The 10785-nt window shown below is 38.7% G+C and overlaps 1 long non-coding RNA gene across 2 annotated transcripts; it reads right to left on the bottom strand.

Moving 5' to 3' along the window:
- Positions 1-1278: 1278 nt before the first annotated feature.
- On the bottom strand, positions 1279-3937 carry LOC118566601. 2 transcript variants are annotated; one of them, XR_004933132.1, is made up of 3 exons: positions 3268-3736; positions 1475-1637; positions 1279-1309 (listed from the first exon to the last, which is right to left on the bottom strand). It is a non-coding gene; the product is annotated as an uncharacterized LOC118566601 (long non-coding RNA). The 2 variants fall into 2 exon arrangements; XR_004933133.1 differs by adding an exon at positions 3864-3937 and having other exon boundaries at positions 1285-1637; positions 3268-3383.
- Positions 3938-10785: the final 6848 nt, after the last annotated feature.

Genomic DNA, 10785 nt, shown 5'->3' with positions numbered 1-10785 from the left:
TGACCAACTATGCGACAACCTAAAACCATTGACTAATCAAAAGAGATAAAGCTGATGACTAGCTTGGTGCATTGTGATTAATCGCTGCTGTCATGTTCAACTATGAAGCAGGTTCAGTTTACCAATGATCTGTTATTTACATAGCCTCTCATTTCTACACCACATTGACCTTTACTAAGTTTACCCAATAAAAAAAACACAGGATTGCCTTCTAAACATCTTTGTATAACAGTCCCTGATACAGTGCATACATCAGATAATAAGCCAGGTGTGAACCATGCTACTGATAAGTGGAAGCAAACGCTTATAGTTCCATAAAGGCAGAATAAATGATGATTAAAAAACCCTCAAACGGGGTCCTCACTTGTACTGTAAACCAGAAAAATGTGTGTTATCACAAACCAGCCATTAACTGTGTACAGACTACAGCTGCTATAGTCCCCACAATGACATTTGACCAGATTAGTGTGTGTTACTAGGACTCCTGAAGGAAACCTGTTCAATGAAGGACATTTTTTTACCAATGTAAAAGTACTGAGATGTCTCTGAAAAACACAAGTAGGGCTGATAACTGGAAGGCAGATGAAATGACGTTCAGGAAAAATTACCTTTTTCTTGGAGGACTTGGACGGAGCTTGATCCGATGAGCCAGCATGCTCAACTTCGACAGCCTCAGTCACAGATGATTCTTTGCTAGCCTGTGGAAGAGGAAAATAGCCTCTTAATACTATATTTAAGTGCAGGTTTACTAACATAGAGGCAATCTCATCTGTCATCAACATAGTCTCTCATTTTTACATCACCTTGACCTGTACTAGTGTTTACCCAAGAACACCGGATTTTTTTGGTCTTTTTTGTTGTTGTTTGTTTTTCAAAAAAAAAAAAAAAAATACGACCTTAAGAAATAAAAACATTCTTACAACCTAAAATGTTTAACAAAATTTTCTTAAAGGAGCAATTAGTTCATCATTATTCATTACTAGTGAGTCGTTTGAGCACTGTCTGTTAGACCACTTCTTGCTCCACTACAGATTCTTTATTTAACATATATTTATAGACTTCCATCATAAATGTAAGTTATTCATTTTTTAAACAGAAAATGATCCTTGACAAACCTTCTCCCTCCATGGCCAGTCAGTCCCTCCATAGTTGTAAGTTATTTCCTCTCCAGGATTTATGTCTTTCACTGCAAATAAGCACAGATGTGGCTTTCCATCCACCAATATCTTTTTTCATTGTACAGCTTGGATTCTTGTGGTCATCATTGACTAATCTTCTAAGACTGTTATCTTCTCGGGATGCATCGATACTTTCCAAATTAGGTGGGGTGGGGAGAATGGGGTTGGAGAAAGAGAAACAAATGTTATATAATAATCTTTTGGTTATTTTGTCAACAAGATAACTTTCAAAAAGCAGCACCACAAGCTTTGACAAGATCCAACTTATATTGAATTATTATAAACACTGGACTTACCACCACCATCTTTCTTGCCACAAGAAGTCAAACATGAAGACAGCACATGCACTATGATACAGTCTCCTCCTCCTTTGTGATTCTTCATAGTTTATCAACTCCCCTCTGTACTCCACCACAAAATCTCCTTTTTTAAAAGGAGTCGTGGCGAACACACCTCGTCCTAGACATATAGAAACTGTAAATTTCAGATCAGAACTCTACCATTGCTGACAGTGTTTCCTCTAACATTCAACAAGGGGGGTGCTCCATCAACCACATAACCCCCCCCCCCCACCCAAAGAAGGTCAGGGTATGTAAATAAATTATTATACGTCTGTGCATGTTCACTGTTAGGCTAATTTTTTTTTTTTTTATTAATAGCGCCAGACGGATTACTGTCTCTACAGTGAGGGCTCCCACATAAGGCAGAAATTAGTCCACGGACAAGTACGTGCTGGAATCAATTTTACGAGAGCATACACAACATCACTATAAACGGCTCTGGAGAAAGAAGTCTCTAACGTGACTCGCAAGATCCTACAGCCCCTCTGCACCATGGAGTGCCAGGTGAGCGCTGGGTGTCTGCGGTGGGAAATGTAGGAGTTTGTCACAAGAAGTGTAGCCAATAAGTGTGCTCAACTATGAAGTTTAAAATGGCCGTGGATAGTCAGCGCAGTGTGCACAGTACAAAGTGTGCAGCCTCCTTTAAAGTTTTATCCTAGGCTAAATTATCTTTATTTTTAGCTCAGAGTCACCTTGGTTCACATGCAGGTAAACTCACAATCTCGCCAGGCAAGAGAGTCACAACATCCTTTTTACCTCCCTGGGTAAATGTTCTGCGTGTTGTGAATGCACCCAGTTGAGGATGTCTGCACTAAAAACTCCTTCCAAGTCGGGAGCACTGAGTGTCTCTATCCGTGAAGATGTCAATGGAGTCTGTTCTGATGGGGGAGCATGGGGTGGTGATTAAAGAGAAACTCTTAAATGAACAAGAATTATCCCAGTCAGAATTAGTATCGCTTGTGATGGATGGGAGGGCGGGATCCAATGGGATAAATGCGTACTTTGTCTGTTTTTTTCTGTAAAAAAACATTTTTATTTCAAGTGGTGCATTGATTATTTCAATATACTGAGAATGTTTGCCTTATACAAATATAAGGATGATTACATCAGTTTAAACTCAATTATTATAAGCCTTAAGCTCAATGCAGCATGTTCCCTATGTACATGGCTCTATGGTTATTTTCAGGTGTCTTACAAACATATTGTTTTCTTTGATTCTCCCAAATCACCAAAGTCTGTCTGTTGGAAACAAAAATTCACCTTCCTGAGTTCATTGTTGAAATAAGATGGATGCTTTGTTTTGGGAAAACACATTTTTGTTGCTATATAGACCCTATAAATGGATCAGAAACAGATCCCAAATGTATTGAAATTAATATTCAATAAAAGGTATGCTGAAAAATATTATGAACTCTTGAAGATCTAGATTTAAAGGAGATTTTCATTCAATCAAGAAGTAGGAAGGAAGAAAGGCAGATATCCTCAAAATATAACCATAACTAAATATACCTGATAGAGACAAAAACATAAAAAGTTAGCCAGAAAGATGGATAAACAAGAGACACAGAAAATTGCTCTTGTATAAAGCTGTATTTTGTATGGAAAGCGTGAGAAAAAGCCCCCCCCCCCACCCCCCCCCCCCCCCCCCCCCCCCCCCAAGACAGAATTTCAAAAGTATTTTCAAAAATACTTTTGTCATAATTTGTGGAAATCTCTGAATTGAGATAACTCTATGCACAGAAACCCACCTTTATAATGATTGATGAACTTCACTTCCAACCTTCCTGTCTTGTCACTGGCCGTTGCTGCATGTTCAGCTGCATCGCGTTTAGGTGGTATTCTACGGTTTATTGATGTCATTATCCTGTTAAACACACAGTACTGTTATAATCATTTTATAACAATACCAATCTGTTCAAAGTCTACGACATTTTTAACTTGCAATAAAAGTCAAAATGGCGTCAGTCCTTCCAGGTCTATCACCGGTTCCTTCCACCATATTTGTAAGACGCATGCTTTTCTGAATATTATTTTCCTCATTAACTGTTTTAGTTTATGTATCTCTTAGACTACCATACAGTAATTATTGGAACTGCTTCAACCTAAACATAAAATAGTACGTTAGGTAACAAGAAAGTCATGCATAAAACATAATTGAGTCAATTTCAAAGACTCCATCTTGTTAAAAGGAAAACTTCATCTAAACTCTCAGTTTTGCTTATAAAGAGTAGTTTCATCGATTTAAATAAACCCGCTCAGCTAGTTTTACCACTTATTACATTCTTAAAAGAAATTGGTACACTTAAATACAGTTTATACGGTTTATATGACAGAATTGACTTACACTTCCATGTGGTGAAGCAACTGCTTAGCAACTGCTTGGTCCTTCGTAAGCTCATTTCAAAGGTGTGCTTCTTTTGATAGTCAGCGCAGCCCCGGGTGGAGACAAGAAAAACAGAATCTACGTGCTTCCGCCCGTCTGGTGTGTCTGCGTTTGTAAATCCAAATGATTCGAGTATGTTTGTGAAGTAATTTAAAGGGACTGCGTGTTTGACCTGATGGGAGTAACTAATAAACTAAAGAGGTTTTTGAAACGTATATATTACTAAAGTAACGGGAATACAAAGAATTGAAAGCCAGGATTTCTTCTTCTTCTGCGTTGGCTTCAGCGTGACACTAAGCTGGTCAGCTGGGAGACTGGTTTTGAGAGGCCTTTCATCTGGTTGCATGAATAGTACAATTGGAATCATAATTTCAACATGAATACTTTGTAGTATAAAAACCAATTAAAAAACAATTAAATAGTGAATTCAATGATAGAAATACAAACTATTTCAGTTTTTAAAAGTCTACTAAGCAGCTTATCACAAAATTCAAAGAAAACATTAAGGAACAAAAAATACACATGTCCTGAAACACAAACTAGAGCTTAAATTAATCAGCCTTTTAAGCCTATTAGCTATGCAATGTCAAAAAGAATTCCGCTGATCTCAAGAGGTTTATTAACATAATTAATTGCAAACACCTATTACCACCATGTCCTTCACCTGTACCTGGCACAGCTTTTAAGGTAGCTCATCCTCATCATCATCAGCCTCCTCTTCCTCCATCACTACTCATATGTCTCTTCCTCCTCTTCCTTCTCCTTCTAACTCCTATTCAATTCAATTCAATTCAATTTTATTTATATAGCGCCAATTCATGAAACATGTCATCTCAAGGAACTTTACAAAATCAAAATCAATCAGATTATACAGATTGGGTCAGATTATACAGATTGGTCAAAAAATTCTTATATAAAGGGAACCAATTAATTGCATCAAAGTCTTGACAAGCAGCATTCACTCCTGAAGAAGCGTAGCGCCACAGGGAGAGTCGTCTGCACTGTCCATGGCTTTGCAGCAATCCCTCATACTGAGCAAGCAGGACGCGACAGTGGAAAGAAAAACTCCCCATTAACGGGAAGGAAAAACCTCCAGCAGAAGGTTGGCTCAGTACAGGGCTCAGTATGAACGGTCATCTGCCTCGACCAACTGGGGGTTAGAGAAGACAGAGCAGAGACACAACAAGAGAGACAAACAAGCACAGAAGCTCACATTGATCCAGTAATCTGTTCTACATTAAATGGTAATAGCAGGTGATTTCTTTCCCTGGATAATGTCACAGTTAACAGAACGCCAGACCAGGTGTACCTAGTATGAAGAAAAAAAGTGAACAAAAAGAAATGACAACAGTCATTTCAATGCAATGCAATGCAAGACTGGAGAACAGTAGAACTCAGTAGAGTGAGAAATATAGACCTTGATGTCCTCCAGTAGCCTAAGCCTATAGCAGCATAACTATGGAGGTAGCTCAGGGTAACATGAGCCACTCTAACTATAAGCTTTGTCAAAAAGTAAAGTTTTAAGATAAGTCTTAAAAGTGGACAGAGTATCTGCCTCACGGACCAAAACTGGGAGTTGGTTCCACAGGAGAGGAGCCTGATAGCTAAAGGATCTGCCTCCCATTCTGGTTTTAGAGACTCTAGGAACCACCAGCAAACCTGCAGTCTGAGAGCGAAGTGCTCTGTTAGGAACATACGGGGTAATCAGATCTCTGATATATGATGGAGTTTGATTTTTAAGGGCTTTATACGTTAGAAGGACAATTTTAAATTCTATTCTTGATTTAAAGGTTTACAATGCAACCAGGGTTGATTTTCCAGCGAGGCTCCCCCAGAGGGCGAAAGTAAAAGGGCACTGTCGTAAAGATGCTCAGCTGTTCTCCTGGTTTCTCGGTCAAGCCAGGCGCGGTTGTTTTGAGCAGAAACACGAGGTCCTTGTCAGCCTTGCAGCCTTCTTTTTCTTTTAGCTCTCACCATTCGGAAAAAGCTTGCCCGATGTTCACCCGTGTACGACTCCTCTCTCTGTCCAGAGCCCTTTTCCTCTTTCTTGCCTGCTCCGACATGGGCTTTCGCTGTTTTCTCGCTGGTTCCGCCATGATAACTGCACAAATATCGCCACTGCGCTAGCAACGAGCATGCCTTTCACTGGGGGCGTGTAGCAGTTCTCGCCGTAAAGCAAGACCGACTCTCGCGATACACGAGACTTCTGAGCCTGTGGGTGCGAGCCGAGGGCGCCTGGGACATCGTCTTGGGAAAGTTTAATGGCTGTAAAGTCGGTCAAATCGCTGTTTCTGTTGCGCGTCTAATAGCTGGTTGCTACGGGCGTTCTCTACCTGTATGTCCTACCTAAGCGGCAAAAGGGGCGTTGCTCTTGAGACGGTGACGTCACGTGCGCGGTACGCTATTGCAAGTACGGTATTTCCCCTACAGTCCACCAGGGCGGCCGAGAAAACTTTTGTTCGACCTGAAATGACTCATTTAATCATCCAAAACGGTATGGAACAGATTAATTAACTGAAAAATGTTGCATAATATGCCTTTAACAGGAAGCCAATGAAGGGAAGCTAAATTGGAGAAATATGATCCCTTTAATTGATTTTCAACTCTTGCTGCAGTATTTTGGATCTAAAGCTAATCTAGAGCTAAAGACTTTGAACTGCATTTTGTGGACTTCCTAATAGTAAAGAATTACAATAGTTCAGCCTTGAAGTAACAAATGCATGAACTAGTTTTTCAGCATCACGCCTGGACAGAATGTTTATAATTTGGCAAAATTCCAGAGGTGAAAAATGAAACTTCGGAAACCTGGTATTGGGATTTAAACAACATGTCTTGGTAACAAAATAACACCAAGATTTTTTACTTTATTACCAGAGGCCAAGTTAATGCTATCCAGATTAAGTGATTGATTAAGAAGTTTATTTCTTGAGGACTCTGGTCCAAAGATTACAACTTCTGTCTTGACAGAATTGAAATGCAGAAAATTTAAAGTCATCCAGCTTTTGGTGTCATCAAGACATGACAGCAGTCGAAGTAAATGATTGGAATCATCAGGATTTATGGATAAATATATCTTAGTGTCATCAGCATAACAGTGGAAATTAATCCCATGTTGTCTGATAAATTTGCCAATCGGAAGCATATATATAGTAAAGAGAATTGGTCCAAGGACTGAACTCTGTGGTACTCCACAAGTGACCCTAGAGTTTGAAGATTTATTATTAAGATGAACAAACTGGAATCATTCCGACAGACAAGATTCAAACCAGCCTAATGTTTCTCCTTAATCCCTACAGTATGCTCAAGTCTTTGTATGAGAATATTGTGATCAACTGTATCAAATGCAGCACTGAGATCTAACAGGACAAGTACAGACACAAGTCCATTATCTGAGGCCATGAGAATATGATTAGTGACCTTCACCAGAGCCGTTTCAGTGCTATAATGAGCTCTGAAGCCGTTGTAAATGTTCATAAAGTTGATTAGCAACTACTTTCTCAAGACTTTTAGATAAGAAAAGAAGATTAGATATAGGTCTGTAATTTACTAACTCGTCTTGATCAAGAGATGGTTTCTTAAGTAAAGGTTTAATAACAACTACTTTAAAAGCTTGTGGTACATATCCATCTACTAAGGTTAGATTAATCATGTCTAAAATTGCATCACTGATCAAAGGGAATATCTCCTTAAACAACTTGGCTGGGATTGGGTCCAACATACAAGTAGAAGGTTTAGATGAAGCTAAAATTTTAGATAGCTCAGAAAGCTCTACTGCTTCTAAACAGTTCAAACACTGCGCAGGTTCTAAAGATTCCTCCAACACTGCCTCACTTACTGAAGACGAGGTAGTCATGTTTGGAAGGATGCCAATTATGTTATTTTTAATGGAGTCAATTTTATTTATGAAAAATCCCATAAAGTCATTACTGGAATGGGAATGGATGGATAAACAGAGCTGTGACTCTGAGTAAGTTTGGCAACTGTACTGAAAAGAAATCTAGGATTATTTTTATTCTCATCAATTAATGATGAAAAATATGCTGCTCTAACTCTGCGAAGGGTTAGAGCAGTTTAGCTAATCCTACCTAATCTGTCTTTCCAGATAAGGTAAGATTCCTCTTGGTGTGTAGAGCGCCATTTTCTCTCCAATTTCCTAACATTGTGCTTTAAGGAACGCAGCTCTGAATTAAACCAGGGAGCCAGCTTCCTGTGAGTAATCACCTTCTTTTTCAAAGGAGCTACATTGTTTAATCCAGAACAAAATGATGAAGTCACACCGTTAACAAAGGTTTCTACTTGTGAATGGGAAGAAACAACATTGCTGCCATCTGCAGGGCATTTCTGCAATACTGAGGATATTAAAAGGGGGACAGACTCTGTAAAGTTAGATATAGCATTATCTGATAAACATCTACTATAATGGAACCCTCTTTTGGGGGTGGAGAACTCAGTTAGATTAAACTCAAAGGTTATTAAAAATGGTCTGATAGAACAGGGTTGTGATGAAATACTGTTAATTCTTCACAATCAATCCCATATGTCAGCACGAGGTCTAAAGTATGAAGCCAAGAGTGCGTCGGTTTAGACACATTTTGAGCAAAACCAATTGAATCTTAAGATAGTTTTAAAGGCTACACTGAGGTTATCACATTCAGTGTCAACATAAATGTTAAAATCACCCACCATAATAACCACCATAATAGTCAGTATTTAACACCAACTCAGATAAGAAGTCTGACAACTGATCCTAAAACTGAGTGTAAGGGCCTGGTGGACGATACAAGGCAACAAAAAGAAGAAGTTTTATTGCTTTGCAGTTTGGATGAGGGAAACTGAGGGTTAGATGTTCAAAAGAACTGTAGTTAGTAATTGGCCTGGGACTAATTAATAAATCAGACTGAAAGATGGTTGCTACTCCTCCCCTCTTCCCATAGATCTGGGAATGTGGAAATTTAAATAATTGGATGGAGTTGACTCATTTATACTAACGTAGTCCTCTTGTAGCCAGGTTTTGTGTGACAAAATAAATCAATCTGATTATCAGAAATCAATTCATTAACTAAAAAAAGTCTTTGGGGGAGAGACCTTATATTTAATAGACCACATTTAATTGTTTTATTTTTTGGTTCAAAGTTAGCCTTATTGATTTTTATTAGATATTTTTGATTTGTTCCTTTTAGATCAGTTTTTGATCTATTCAGTTTTGGCCGTGGGAAAGACACCGCCTCAATAGGGTAATGGGTGGGTAACAGTACAGAAGCTGCAGAGATGTGTGTTAAACTACAACTCTATGACTGGCATTATTCTGTCCCTCTGCACAAATGGCAAGCCTTAAACTGGTCTCATCAGCTACAAATAACGATAACAGTAATAATTATGAACATTATAATATTTATTTTGTCAGAACACATATTAAATAACAAAAAATAAGGAAAATACAAAACAAACAAGCACAGTAATGGAACTACTCAACTTATTCATATTTTTCTTGGGCAATTAAAAATACTTAATGAAGAAACACAACAGGAAAAGGATGTAGCCTATAGCTACTAAAATATTGTCGTCTGAACACTCTCTCCTGTAATTTCATCTGTGTACCGAACCTGAAACTGTCTCAACTTCGACCTGTATTTCCCTCTGGCGTTTCACTGATACAGCTCTGGTGAAGGTCACTAATGATATTCTCATGACCTCAGATAATGGACTTGTGTCTGTACCTGTCCTGTTAGATCTCAATGCTGTGTTTGATACAGTTGATCACAAAATTCCCCTTGAAAGACTTGTTTGTTCATTTTCAAACTCTAGAGTCATTTGTGGAGTACCACAGGGTTTAGTCCTTGAGCCAATTCTATTTACTTTGTATATGCTTCGAATTGGCAAAGTTATCAGGCGGCATGAGCTTATTGAACTTTATTGATCTCACAATGGAGAAATTCACTTCTGCATCTTATCCCATCCCCTTGGGGAGCAGTGGGCTGCCACTGTGCGGCGCCTGAGGAGCAATCAGGAGTTAAGGGTTTTGCTCAGGAACCCAGAGTGGCAGTCTGTGGGAGTTGAACTCAGAACATCTGGGACCCAAGCTCATTCCTCTAACCACTAGACCACCACTCCCCTCAACTGTTATGCTGATGACACTCAGCTATATTTATCCATAAATCCTGATCAATATAATCAATTAATTTAACTACAGGCATGCCTTGATGACAACAAAACCGGGATGACTTTAAATGACCTGCTTTTAAATTCTGACAAGACAGGAGTTGTAATCTTTGGACCAGAGTCCTAAAAAATAAACTTCTTAATCTGGATGGCATTAAATTGGCCTCTGGTAATGTAGTAAAAGATGTTGGTGTTATTTTTGAACAAGACATGTTATTTAAAACCTATATTAAACAGGTTTCCAGAGGTTGCCTTTTTTTACCCCCGGAAATATTGCCAAAAATAGAAATATTCTGTCTAGGGGAGATGCTGAAAAACCTGTCCATGCATTTGTTATTTCATGGCTGAACTATTGTAATTCTTCACTATCAGGAATTCCACAAAATGCAATTTAAAGTCTTTAGCTGATCCACAATGCTGCATCAACAGTTTTGATGAAAATCAACAATAGAGATCATATTTCTCCAATTGTAGCTTCCCTTCATTGGCTTCATGTTGAATCAAGAACAGAATTTAAAATTCTCCTTCTCACGTACAAAGCACTTAATAATCAAGCTCCATCATATATTTGAGTTCTGATTACCATATATGTTCCTAACAGAGCACTTTTCTCATAGACTGCTAGTCTATTGGTGGTTCCTAGAGTTTCTAAAAGTAGAAGGGGAGGCACATCTTTTAGTTATCAGGCTCCTCTCCAGTGGAACCAACTCCCAGTTTTGGTCGG

This window comes from Fundulus heteroclitus, chromosome 17, assembly GCF_011125445.2.
Source record: "Fundulus heteroclitus isolate FHET01 chromosome 17, MU-UCD_Fhet_4.1, whole genome shotgun sequence".
Classification (NCBI taxonomy): domain Eukaryota; kingdom Metazoa; phylum Chordata; class Actinopteri; order Cyprinodontiformes; family Fundulidae; genus Fundulus; species Fundulus heteroclitus.
Note: the sequence above shows the minus strand (reverse complement) of the source record. Positions and strands in the feature narration are given on the sequence as shown.